The sequence below is a fragment of the Ranitomeya variabilis genome, chromosome 5 (genome assembly GCF_051348905.1).
Source record: "Ranitomeya variabilis isolate aRanVar5 chromosome 5, aRanVar5.hap1, whole genome shotgun sequence".
In the NCBI taxonomy this organism is placed as follows: Eukaryota; Metazoa; Chordata; class Amphibia; order Anura; family Dendrobatidae; genus Ranitomeya; species Ranitomeya variabilis.
The window spans coordinates 408,079,306-408,092,610 of record NC_135236.1 but is presented as its reverse complement, the minus strand read 5'-3'; the positions used below and the strand labels follow the sequence as shown (position 1 = coordinate 408,092,610).

Here is a 13,305-nt window from a genome sequence, read left to right as displayed (position 1 = left end):
GGAACATAAAAATGATGAATTTTTCCATCATGAAAACAACAACCTATATGTAACTCATTTCCTGTGTCCGTATCCTTACAATATAAACTGCCGAAATGTTCTGCCTCCTCCTAACATCCGGCACGTAAGCTAGCTATCCTCCCACAGAAACAGAGATGAAAAACATCTGGTAATTGGAAAACATGATGTACATTGATGCTGTGGGCTACTGCAATTAATGACTTCAAGTTATTCTGAAGATATTTTGAACATGAAAGTCTTTTAAATAGGAAATCTCACTAAACACCTTCAAGGGGATACCAGAAAAGAATATGCATTTATTCTATTTTGTATAACCAGAGCTGCATTTTCTATCAAAGCATACCAGAAATCACAAAAATGTTTAATATTAAGCACCCTCTTGAAATAATGATAACCGAAAAAGTTTGTTGTTGGCAAAATAATTTCATTTCTGTTAGTATGCCAGAGGCTGACATACAATTGGTGCAACATACGTATCCGTACAGGTGCCATCTCCAAAACAGCAAGCAGCCTCTGTCACAGACACATAAAGGGCTGCAGGATGATGTGCTATTAGACCTTAAAGGTCTCATATACTGTTCCTGCACCCTTATTTCTGTGCAATCTGAAAGCAAAAAATCTAACATACCAATGTGAGTAACTCTAAACTGATCCACATACAGGATTGACTGCTAACTGTCACGACTCTATTGTTGGGTGTCCCTGACCAGAGGTTACTTCCCTGTCCCTAATGCTAAGGACGCCCAAGCTCGCCCTGTTCACTGGATTACTTCTGATGGTGAAGATGTCGGGGCCACGTACCTTAACTTAGCTACTGAATATGCCCTCAGTCTGTACCCTTCTCCCACCCAGGGAAGAGGGGAGTAACAGTATACCATAATACACCATCCAGACTAACAAGTAGGGGTAACGAAAAACATATAAATATATGGAGTGCCCCACTAGGGCCTAGGGGATACTCGGTAATGGGTCCGGTGGTCGTTAAAGGGGTGGTCACAGTGGCAGTGACCCAGTCCATGGCCCTGGGCGCCCAAGTAAAAGGAAAGGATGTTTAAGGGGTTATTTGAATAAAGAGTGTTCGTGACACCACCTATGGTGTTCGGTCAGGGATGACCGACGCTGCTTAGAGGGGTCCACTGGGGTGATGTTATGGCAGCTCAGATGGTATGGCTTCCCACAGGTGAAGCTGGGTCCCCAGGGCTCCAGGTGTAGTAGATAAAGATGGTGTAGAAAGAAACAGAGGACACAAGGCTGCAGTCTCTTTAACTCTTTACTGGTGTTAGGCAGCCACAGTCCAGGATACCGGATCACAGGTACTGGTACGGTCTGGCCGGCTTAGAAGCAACTCAGGAATCCCCCTAGCCAGGTGGGGTTGGAAGCCTTCCCTTCAGTGCTATGCTGTAGTCCATTGCTGCCTTATGCCTCACACAAGATCCTCATTTTCTCTCTGTCCCCCTTGTTGGTAGGTAACTTGAGCCTTTTTACAGGGTCTCTCAGGATAACTCTGGGCTCTATCTGTTACTATGCATTTGGGTGTTAATGCTGGTTTCTGCCATGGGGCATAAAGTTACCCCCACAACCTCGGTCTTCCGGCTACCGGAATTCAGTGTGGAGGAAGCTCAGTCGCAGCTTCCTTCCAGCTCTTTACTTCTCCTGTGCCTCGCTTCCCCTTTCAGTCTCCTACAGACAGCTCTGCTTTTCTCTTTCCTTTCAAGGAGCTACAGAATCACTCATCTGCACGGCCCCAGCTTTCCTTTCTCAGACTCTGTCTGCTTCCACTCTGCTCTGTCCCTCTGACAGACTGCCTTCTCAGAGACTCCTCTCCCTGACTAACTCCTCCCCAGGTTGAGCTCCCCCTTCTGGCCTGGAGTCAGAACAGTGTTGCATGTGCTGAATACCTGTTAAAAGGATGCTTCCTCGCTTCCAAGCATGGCATCACTCTCCCCGAAAGGAAAGCAATACCACTGTAACAACCGGTTACCTGGGGTGTTACATATACATACAAATATACTCACACATGCAACAGAGGAATGCACCGGGGAGAGGAGGATGAGGTTATACCAAAGTAGGAGGAGCAAGGGAATTTCACACACTCAAAACCTAGCAACAGTCACCACCACCAACAACAATAACAACCACAATCCATGCAACATAAGCTAGTCTGACATTGAGTGCCAGGAGATGGGGGTGGCTTACAGTGCACAGCTGAGAGTCTGTAGTAAAGTCTCCAGGAGCTCTCAACTGAGCAGATTAAACCGTGCACTGCTAAAAGAAATTCACCATGCAAGACAAAATGATCCGCACCACTGCAGCACATATGCTGGATTACTTGTGCAAATCCAATCTCTATATTAGCTGCCCAAATCAGACTCCTGGGTGCCCACTCATGAAAAAGAAGTAGAAAAAGAGTGGCACTCACCATCCTAAAAAAAAATTCACTTTATTTCGGCACTTTTATAAAACATCCAAGTTAGGAGAGTTGTTGGTGGAACAGAGAGTTAGGATGACTATCCTACAGGTCCCATTGAAGCGCACGAGCATGAAACGATCGCCCTCTTAGCTCTCTGTGTGATGTGTGAAACAACGTGAAAGGTGTTGGATACAGTCCTTGGAGACATCAGCATGTTATCAATGTCTTTTCAGGGAAATTGGAGTACCTGCAATTCTTGGTAATTTTTTTCCTCAAATTGAATTTGTCAAAAATATCCTTTGGCTCCAATTCCTCAAAGCTTTTCTTGCAAAAAAGTGGTGAAAAGCTTTGAAAAGTTGCAACTTTTGACATTTTGAAATGTTGATATTTTTCCCAGCTCCACCAAAATGGGCAGAGCTGGGGCACAGGGAATATGACGCCACAGCTGTTCAAATTGATGAACTGTGGCATTCTGTATGCCAGGAAATTTTCCCCAATCCCTTACAGGGGTGAGATTTCCGGTGTGGCACACAGAGGTGCATGCCACTTGTCAGATCCTATAAATTTATGAAGAGATCATCAGATGAATCAGACACCACAACGCCCCTCATGATGAAGACCGGCGGTATAATCCCTTGTCTTGCTGAATCTATGCCTTTATGTTTCCACAGGATGTAATAAAGCATATGCATGTTTCATATATCTAAAATATATACATGTTAATAGGTTTGTGTTAATTTTTTTACCATGAATAATGCTATTTCATCTGTACAGTGTAGATTAGCATATCGGCAATGTAAACACAAATCACAAGCCTGAAGACCAACTGCAGCTAGAACTCCAGTAGCACTAAACAAATTCAATTTCCTCAAGGAATATAACATGCAATTATGTTTAGTAGGATAAATATAAGTATAAGAAGCAATAATAGCAACATAGCTTTCTGACTGCATGCAGTAATCTTCTGTATATGGTAAACACAAGACACATGAAGTACTGAGATTATTATTCAGAAGGAAATGGACAAACTGTGCTGAATTGAATATGCCTTGAATTGAATTACAGTAAAAAATAATAAAAGAATAAGCATTAATTGATATACCTTAATAAATAGCAAAAACATTTAAAAACACAAATGTATAAGATGAAGTATGAATTTAAGGCACCGGGATCAAGAGTCATTTAATGTGTACCTCCTGTTGAAAATGTTGTTTGTTTTCATTAGCTAGGAATCAGCTTATTTCTAGGAATCACAAATAAAGGGGTATTCTTAAATTATCTCTTCAACAGATCATAACCCTGCAGTCGTCTTACAGTCTCCTTACTTTCTGGTGGCTTTTGGAATGGCTGCTCCTCCTTGAGTGACAGTGCTAGTAAGTAGCTTAATTCTGCTACTACACATTAAAAGGGTTGTCAGGCCTTATGGCACAAGACAAGACTGCAGTCACTATGTGTGAGCACACTATGCGCTGTAAGGATCCAGAAGTGCATGGCGCAGTGTCCACGCTGTGAAGATTCACAAATCTGCAGTTACATGGAGTGACTGCAGGCTTGTACCATAAGGCTTGATACCCCCCTTTAATGGGCTGTCATTGTTCTGAGTATATACCGTTATCACTATTTTCACATAAAGAGACAACAGGTACTTTCAAAAGGCATATGGCTCAGGAAAGTGAGAGCCGTGATTAAGAGAACCGCTCTGAAAGCTGCTGACAATGGCTGCTGAGGGTGATTGGAGAATTGATAAGAACCTTGTCAGGTTGAAGAGAGCGGACTGGGATGTTAGGTAAAGGGAACCTGTCAGCAGGATTTAGTATCCCTGACTGATGTAATCAGAATTAGGTCCCTGTAATTCAGATTAATTTTCTACCTTTGTTTTTTAAACCCTCTATGCATTTGCTAGTAATCACTCTTTAAATTTTCATGTAAATGAGCTGCAAGTGCAGGGGAACTTGACCCTGCGTTTTCAGTGCTCTGGCCTCTCTCCCGTTTTCCCCACCAATCGCTGACATCTGGTCACTCAAAAAAGTCCAATAATTTTTTGCAGCTTGTTTCTGCCGTGTCCTCCATGATTCTTCTTGTGCTGGAGTGATGTTAATGTCACATGACTCTGAAATGAGGACTTAACTCCTCTACTCCCCAAACCTGTTTTCACCTTCATGACCAGCCAAATTTTACAATTCTGACCAGTGTCACTTTATGAGGTAATAACTCTGGAACACTTCAACACATTCCATTGATTCTGAGAAATTTTTTTCAGGACCTATTGTACTTAATGATATGACTTGCATTTATTTGTGAAAAAAAAACAAAACAGAAATTAAACCAAAGAGTTACGTCACACAAAATACTTAAATAATATTACCCACGTGTCTACTTTACATCACCACAATTTTTGAAACATAATTTTTTTTTTGTTAGGAAGCTGTAAAGGTTAAAAGTTGACCAGCGATTTCTCATTTTACCAATAAAATTTACAAAATCATTTTTTTTAGGGACCACATCACATTTGAAGACTTTGATGGCCTAAATAACAGAAAATACCTAAAAGTGACACCTTTCTAAAAAGTACACCCTTGAAGGTGCTCAAAACCATTTTAAAAAAGTTTTTTTTTTAAACCTTTCAGGTGCTTCACAGGAATTAATGAAATGTAGAAGGAAAAAATAAACATTTAAATTTTTTTCTAAAATGTTTTAATTTAGACCAGAGGTGTCAAACTGCATTCCTCGAGGGCCACCAACAGGTCATGTTTTCAGGATTTCCTTAGCATTCCACAAGGTGCTGGAATCATTCTGTGCAGGTGATTAAATTATCACCTGTGCAATACAAGCAAATCCTGAAAACATGACCTGTTGGCGGCCCTCGAGGAATGCAGTTTGACACCTCTGATTTAGACCCAAATTTCTTTATTTTCATGAGGAAAAAAAAAGAAGAAAATGGACCCCAAACTTTGTTGTGGAATTTCTCCCGAGCACGCTGATACCCTATATGTGGGGAAAACTACTGTTTTGCCACATGGCAGGGCTCAGAAAGGAAGGAGTGACACTTTGGAACGCAGATTTTGATGGAATTATGAGCGGGTGTAATTTCATGTTTGAAGAGTCCCTGGTGTGCCTAAGCAGTGGAAAACCCCTACAAGTGACACCATTTGGGAAACTAAACCCCTCACAGAATTTATTTAGACTTGTAATGAGCACCCTGAATCCCCAGGTGCTTCACAGAATTTTACAATGTTGATCTATGACAATTAAAAGAAGGAAACTGTTGTTTTAGCCCAAAATGTTTATCATTTTCACCAGGGTGACAGGAAAAAGTGGACCCTGAAAATTTGTTATGCAATTTCTCCTGAGTATGCAAGGGGTTGCAAAGACTGTAAAGATCACCCACCCTCCTCTAGGTCCAATGTTGATAATTGTGTATGTTTACTATCTAAGGCTGCTATGCACATAAGGGGGAAGGAGAAAAAGGTATATGGATTGAATCAGGAGTGGTTGGGAGGACTTCGAAGTGAGAGGATCCAAGCTGGGATGGATGGTCTATGGAGTTTTGGAGATCGGTTGCCGACTGGAGGGGTATCCATGAGCTACGGTCATGATATCAATCGTCTGGCGGAACATAGGCTGTGACTGCACACTATACCAGCTGGAGATACCAAAAGCTGTGGGCCATCCAAAAGTTGGGAGACAGTGGGTGTCACCTGCAATGGGCCCAGTGGAACTACCGATCTCAGATTGGGAACTTATGGACTGAGGACATTGTAACATTGTATGTTGGCTCTCTACATGGATTTGCTGTACAACCATGGATGTATAGAATAAAAATAGTTGCATCGTTAACCTGCCTAGGTGATTTTTATAACCCACAACCTCAGATCTTCGCACTCATTCTTATCAATCCCCCGCAGATCTCATTCCATTTCTAAGCAGGTTCTCATTGGCCTCTACTTCTGATCCCATCTCAACATACCACAAATGGCTGGAAATGCCCACTAAGCCAAATACTGAAGAAGTGTGACTGACGGTAAAGAAAATGCTGCTGTCAGAGATCGATTCAGTATAAGGACATAATATAAGTACAAATGTAACTCATATAGCGAAATAAACCGTCGATGTGGTCAGACTCATGAGTATCCAGTTTAGTATCTGTGAGCCCATATATTGTATACAGGATTTTATTATAATTTAATGTAAATGAATATGCATTACTTAGATATAAATATTATTCCCTACAGGAAGGGTAGCTATAAGCACTGTACGCTCTAGTATAAGTTGGAGCTATTTTAGTGGTTCAGTACGGGAAGGGAGGGTAGTGGCTTTCAGGATGATACAAAACACAAGTGAGGCTATGGAAATGTATACAACATTGTACGAAAGTCTAATTCTATATCTGATTATATACAGAGAATAGCTAAAGGAGGGTAAGCAAAATACGCAGTGATCCATTCAGAGCGTTAACAGTGGAGGTGTTTGCACAGATAAATCATGTGGAACAGAGAGCATTCATATGTTAGAGTAAATGGAGTTTATCTGAATCTGAAGTGTTGGATTCATATTCAGAAGCCACATAGTGGGTTCATTTTCATAATATTGGGATACATTGATTTTGTACATAATATAACCAGATGGAAAGGCATTTTACTTATTGCTGTATGGATTTGCTCATGCACATATCGTGTAGTTAAATACAATCGATTTATTGTCTCTTAATAAAGGGGTTGACCAGTAAAAACAACCTGCAACCTTTAGCTCTGTTAAAATAGACTGCTGCCCCATTCATTCCCTAAACTCCTTTGGAGCGCTGCGCTCGGCTTTTTTCGGCAGTGCCATAAACAACGAGTAGCCCATCAGTTTGCATACAAGATCCCTGTCAGGGATAGAAAATCTCCAGTCTGCCAATCAGTGCAGGTTTCAGAGGTGAGATACACACTTAGAGGATTATCACCTATTATTTATCATTTAATAGTAAACTTGGTAGTATACAAATGAATGCCTGATTTGTCAGCGGTAGCATCACCAACCACCTCTGTTCAATAAAGAATATGTTACTAGCTTTTTGTTACCGCATCTGAAAGCGGTGTGATGTAGAGGCAGATTCCCTGATTCCAGTAATGTAACACACATTGGGCTGCTTGCTGCAGTATTGATAACATTTCTCTGAATGAGATCTATTCCCTGCCTAGTGCTGCCTCCGCATGCTTGACTGACAATTCCTTTGCCTGAAATCAGAAAACATAAAGGCTGTCAGTCAAGAGAAGGTGGCACTGGGTGGGAAATAGAGATGGATTATAAGAGGCTTCATATCTGCAACAGCTCTTCACTCTAATTGGCATATCAATTCAAACATGGCTTTCTCAGTAATGGAGAAACGGTCTGGCTGTAATGATTCCACCCCTCAGTGGTGAGCCATCTAGGCAGTGATTGTCTGCTCAGCTGTCCAGTCTGGCGCAGGGAAGTGCTTAGCTGTCTGGGTTTTTATTACCAGCTTGGCCGTCTAATCTGAGACTAGGAGGTGCTGAGTTCTCGTCAGGTGCACTTGGTTCCCTTGATTGTTCATCTATTTAGCTGAGCTGACAGTCCCAGATAGCTGTCAGCCATAGCTTCAGCTAAGTGTGGTTGGCTTATTCTGTGCCTTGTTTTTCGCTTGTTGATGTATCACTGCCTGACCATGGACCTCGCTCTGACCATCCGTCTGTTTAACCCCTTTGCTCTGATCCTCTATCCTTCTAGTATTTTGTCCCCGGACTATTACCTGACTGCGTATGTCTCTTCTCCCTCTTGATGACTTTCCCTTCCAGGTTATTGACCTCGGACTCCTTGAAAATCCCAACTCACAGCTTGTCTGTGAGAAGTGACTCAGCATCACACTGGCCATATGAAGGTATTGTAGGTTTTCTCTTTGAAAGATAAGCTACATGCACAAATAAATAGTTTGTACAGTAGGGGGAATGAAGTCCTGCCAACAGATTTCTTTTAAGGCCCCCATAGTTTTTAGAGTGGAAATTTGAATTAACTCTAAATTGTTATGTAAACTGATCAGATAAATTGTAAAGTAATTCCTTGCCATAAAAGTTGGTTAAAACAAAAAAAAACCCAATTCCATGGAATTTCTACCCTGAAACAAAATGACCTGCTACATTATTTCAATGATCTTCTCTTTAGCTGAGGAGAAAGTGTTAACAAGAGCAAAGCAGTTTATATTGCTCTGTCATTCTAACTGAATTACATCCAAGGAAACACATCATGTAGTCATCATTGCTTTTTAGCAAAACCATATTTACAAGCAATGATATTGCTGATTGTAAGATTGCACCTAAATCAGCCATTTATTAAATCATCAAGAATTTTAAAGAGAGAAGTTTAAATACTGTGAAGAAGACTTCAGGATGCCTAAGAAAGTTCAGCAAGTGCCAGGACTAGTGTTGAGCATTCCAATACTGCAAGTATCGGGTATCGGCCGATACTTGCTGTATCGGAATTCCGATACCGAGATCCGATATTTTTGTGGTATCGGGTATCGGTATCGAATCAACATTAATGTAAAAATGTGTAAAAGAAAGAATTAAAATAAAAAATATTGCTATACTCACCTCTCCGACGCAGCCTGCACCTTACCGAGGGAAGCGGCAGCGTTCTTTGTTTAAAATTCGCGCTTTTCTTTCCTTTACTGAAGTCCCGGCTTGTGATTGGTCGCGTGCCGACCATGTGGCCGGGACGCAACCAATCACAGCAAGCCGTGACATAATTTCAGGTCCTTCAGGATTTTAAAATTACGTTCCGGCGTTGTGATTGGTTGCGTCGCAGTCACATGGGCAACGCAACCAATCACAGCAAGCCGTGACGTAATTTCAGGCCCTTAAGGATTTTAAAATTACGTCCCGGCTTTGTGATTGGTTGCGTCGCAGTCACATGGGAGACGCAACCAATCACAAGCCGTGACGTCACGGGAGGCTGGACACGCGCGCATTTTAAAATGGGCGCGTGTCCAGCCTCCCGTGACGTCCCGGCTTGTGATTGGTTGCGTCGCGGTCAACCAATCACAAGCCGGGAGGCTGGACACGAGCGCATTTTAAAATTTTAAAATGCGCGCGTGTCCAGCCTCCCGGCTTGTGATTGGTTGATCGCGACGCAACCAATCACAAGCCGGGACGTCACGGGAGGCTGGACACGCGCCCATTTTAAAATGCGCGCGTGTCCAGCCTCCCGTGACGTCACGGCTTGTGATTGGTTGCGTCTCCCATGTGACTGCGACGCAACCAATCACAAAGCCGGGACGTAATTTTAAAATCCTTAAGGACCTGAAATTACGTCACGGCTTGCTGTGATTGGTTGCGTTGCCCATGTGACTGCGACGCAACCAATCACAACGCCGGAACGTAATTTTAAAATCCTGAAGGACCTGAAATTACGTCACGGCTTGCTGTGATTGGTTGCGTCCCGGCCACATGGTCGGCACGCGACCAATCACAAGCCGGGACTTCAGTAAAGGAAAGAAAAGCGCGAATTTTAAACAAAGAACGCTGCCGCTTCCCTTGGTAAGGTGCAGGCTGCGTCGGAGAGGTGAGTATAGCAATATTTTTTATTTTAATTCTTTCTTTTACACATTAATATGGTTCCCAGGGCCTGAAGGAGAGTTTCCTCTCCTTCAGACCCTGGGAACCATCAGGAATACCGTCCGATACATGAGTCCCATTGACTTGTATTGGTATCGGGTATCGGTATCGGATTGGATCCGATACTTTGCCGGTATCGGCCGATACTTTCCGATACCGATACTTTCAAGTATCGGACGGTATCGCTCAACACTAGCCAGGACCATTTGATAAAGATGTTTAAGCTACAAGATCAGTTCAGCCCCAGTGCAGAGCTCACTCTGGAATGGCAACAAGCAGGTGTCATTTCATCAGCACACATTGTGAGGAGAAAGCTTTTGGAAGCTGGTCTGACGGTCAAAAAAGGCACAACATAAGTCACTTAACCCAGAAAAACATCAAGGACAGCATAATACTTGAGTAAATGTATTATCTGAAGAAGAACCCTTTGTACTATTTGGGACATTTGGAAGAATGACTGCTCGGAAAAGAAAAGCTGAGCTCTACCATGAGTCTTGTGTCATGTCTACAGTAAAGCATAATGAAACCATTCATGTTCAGAGTAGCTTTCATCCAAGGGAGTGGGCTCAATCACAAATTTGTCTAAGAACACTGCCCTGCATAAATAATGTCATCTACATATTCTGCAACTGCTGCCAATGAATTAGAGCAATTTAGTGATGAACAATATTTCAAACATGATGGAGCACCATGCTACATGGCAAACTGATAACTATGTGACTCTGTGATAAAATCATTGAAAAGTAAAAAAAACCAATTGAGCACGTCATTCAATCCTCGAAACGCAGGTGGACAAACAAAAATACGGAAATTGTGATAAACTGGAAGCACTGATTAGGCAAGGTTGAGTTTCCATCAGCCAGGATTTGGCCCAGAAGCTGATATCCAGCATACCAGGGCGAACTGCAGAAGTCTTTAAAAAAAGGGTCAACACTGTAAATACTAAGTCGTTACATAAATTATATATTTGCCAATAAAAATCTAAAACTAAAATGCTAATTGTACGTAGCCTCACGATTTTTCCCTGATAGACGAAGTTATAGGGGAGAGAAGGATTCACATTTTGAAATTTCAATGGCCGATTTTGTTTGGCAGGGATATAAGCAGCTGCCTGAAGAGTCTCTCTGACACAGAACATACATGTACTTGACTCAATGGATCATTTCTGTGTATGGTAAATTCAAGAAGAGAGATTACTGTCAGCCGAGCGATTGTTCCGTCGACAGCTATTTAATGTGTATGGAGGCTTTAAAACATGGGGAAGCACAGTTTCTCAGTGATCACCACTTTGATCCTGGGTTAGAATGATCCCCCAAAAAAGCCAACATCTGCATGAAGTTTGTTTGTTGCATGTATGTGTTTCTTTTCTTTCTAAAGGTCTGTATGAGGCTGCTGGCACTTCCAATATGTATTGACCTACTGTTGTTCTGACTTTTTAAATTGCTGACCAGTGGCCATATGATGAAGTCCCACTATCTATTTAACAGATGATGCAAGTTTGCAGTTGGAACTTCTCAGGTTACCACTTCTCGCAATACACAGCCATCAATAAATGGATGTTAAGAATTCTAGGCATAAATGCAAAGACAATGATAAAAGGTCACCTGTAGAACCAATTTCCTCTGCTCATGGAGGAGCACATAAACCTTCTTTATAGCATTCTGAATCTGCATATTGTATAGCACCATTCCCAAGTGCACCAACCTTTCAATCAATCAACATTTTATTTTATTGCCAGGTTCTGTGAGCAGCGCTGGGGGAAATACCAAAGCTTGCAAGAAGAACACAATAGCCAAATGCATAAAGAGACATACAGGGGACATTGCTGAGTCCAAAAAATTGTCATTTCATTGATATATCACATAACTTTGTGCTCGGCAATATGCACATATGTAGCAAAGCAGTCTTCAGAATGCAACCTTCTAGAAAATGAGCTGTTCATCTATTATTACTAGGGTATGATTGTTTGTAATTCAAATTCGTAAGCTTCACCCAATTTTCACACAAAATTTGATTCAAGACAAATACATTTTCCTTGAGTCGCAATACTGAAAATTGTATTACTTGACTGAGATATGTGTATAATATTCTCGAGTTCTGAAAGAAGTGCATTGAACCTGTTTTGACCTCTTTAATACAAATATAGCCGTATTAATGTCTATGTGACCTCAAGCTTTCTAGCTATGGATGGTAATAAGTGGTGACCAAGAGTGGTTTATATGTGTCGAATTTTGAGCTACTAAAATAAGGAAACTTTGTTAGGCTACGTTCACATTTGCGGCTAGCGCCGCAGCGGCGCCGCATGCATCATGCGCCCCTATATTTAACATGGGGGCGCATGGACATGCGGTGCACTTGCTTTTTGCGCCGCATGCGTCCCTGCGGCGCCTGCGTCGGGGCGCAGAGGACGCAGCAAGTTGCATTTTTGCTGCGTCCAAAATCAATGGAAAAAAGGACGCATGCGGCGCAAAAAGCAGCGTTGTGCATGTGTTCACATTTGCGCTGTGCGTTGCGGCGGCGATGCTGCGGCGCACACCGCAAATGTGAACGTAGCCTTAGCTGTTTCTCAACTCCAGTTATAGCATCACCTGTACAAATACTAAGGAAATTCCAAAAACATGATCTGCTGGTGGGCCTTAAAGGGAACCAGTCACCCCCTCAGGCGTTTTTAACTAAAAGAGCCACCTTGTGCAGCACTAATGCTGCATTCTGTCAAGGCGGCTAGTTTAGTTCAGGTCCCTGCAAACGCTGAAATAATCGCTTTTATAATGTGCCACTCATACCTGAATTTGTCAGGGGGGCATGTCTTTTCCCCCCTGACACAAACGCCTCCCAGCCATCACTCAGGGCCTCCGTGCGCCACCTCCATTTCCTTCATGAACATCCCAGGCACCTGCTCTGTAAGTTCAAAGGGCAGCGCAAACTGCGCATGCCCGAAAAAAACTTACAGCGCAGGCGCCGGGAACGTTCAGGAAGGAAATGGAGGCGGCGCCCGCCGCATGGAGGCCCTGAGTGATGGCTGGGAGGCATTTGTGTTAGGGGGGAAAAGACATGACCCCCTGACAAATTCAGGTATGAGCGGCACATTATAAAAGTGATTATTTCAGCATTTGCAGGGACCCGAACTAAAAGAGCCACCTTGACAGAATGCAGCATTACTGCTGCACAAGGTGGTTCTTTTAGTTAAAAACGCCTGGGGGGGGACAGTTTCCCTTTAACCTCTTAGTGACAGAGCCAATTTGATATTTAATGACCAAGCCAATT

General features: G+C 42.5%; 1 protein-coding gene across 1 annotated transcript in view; it reads right to left on the bottom strand.

Annotated features, from left to right (window-relative positions):
* Nucleotides 1-13,305, bottom strand: part of NELL2 (neural EGFL like 2) — a 473,414-nt gene that overhangs the window by 311,167 nt on the left and 148,942 nt on the right. The window lies entirely within an intron of this gene.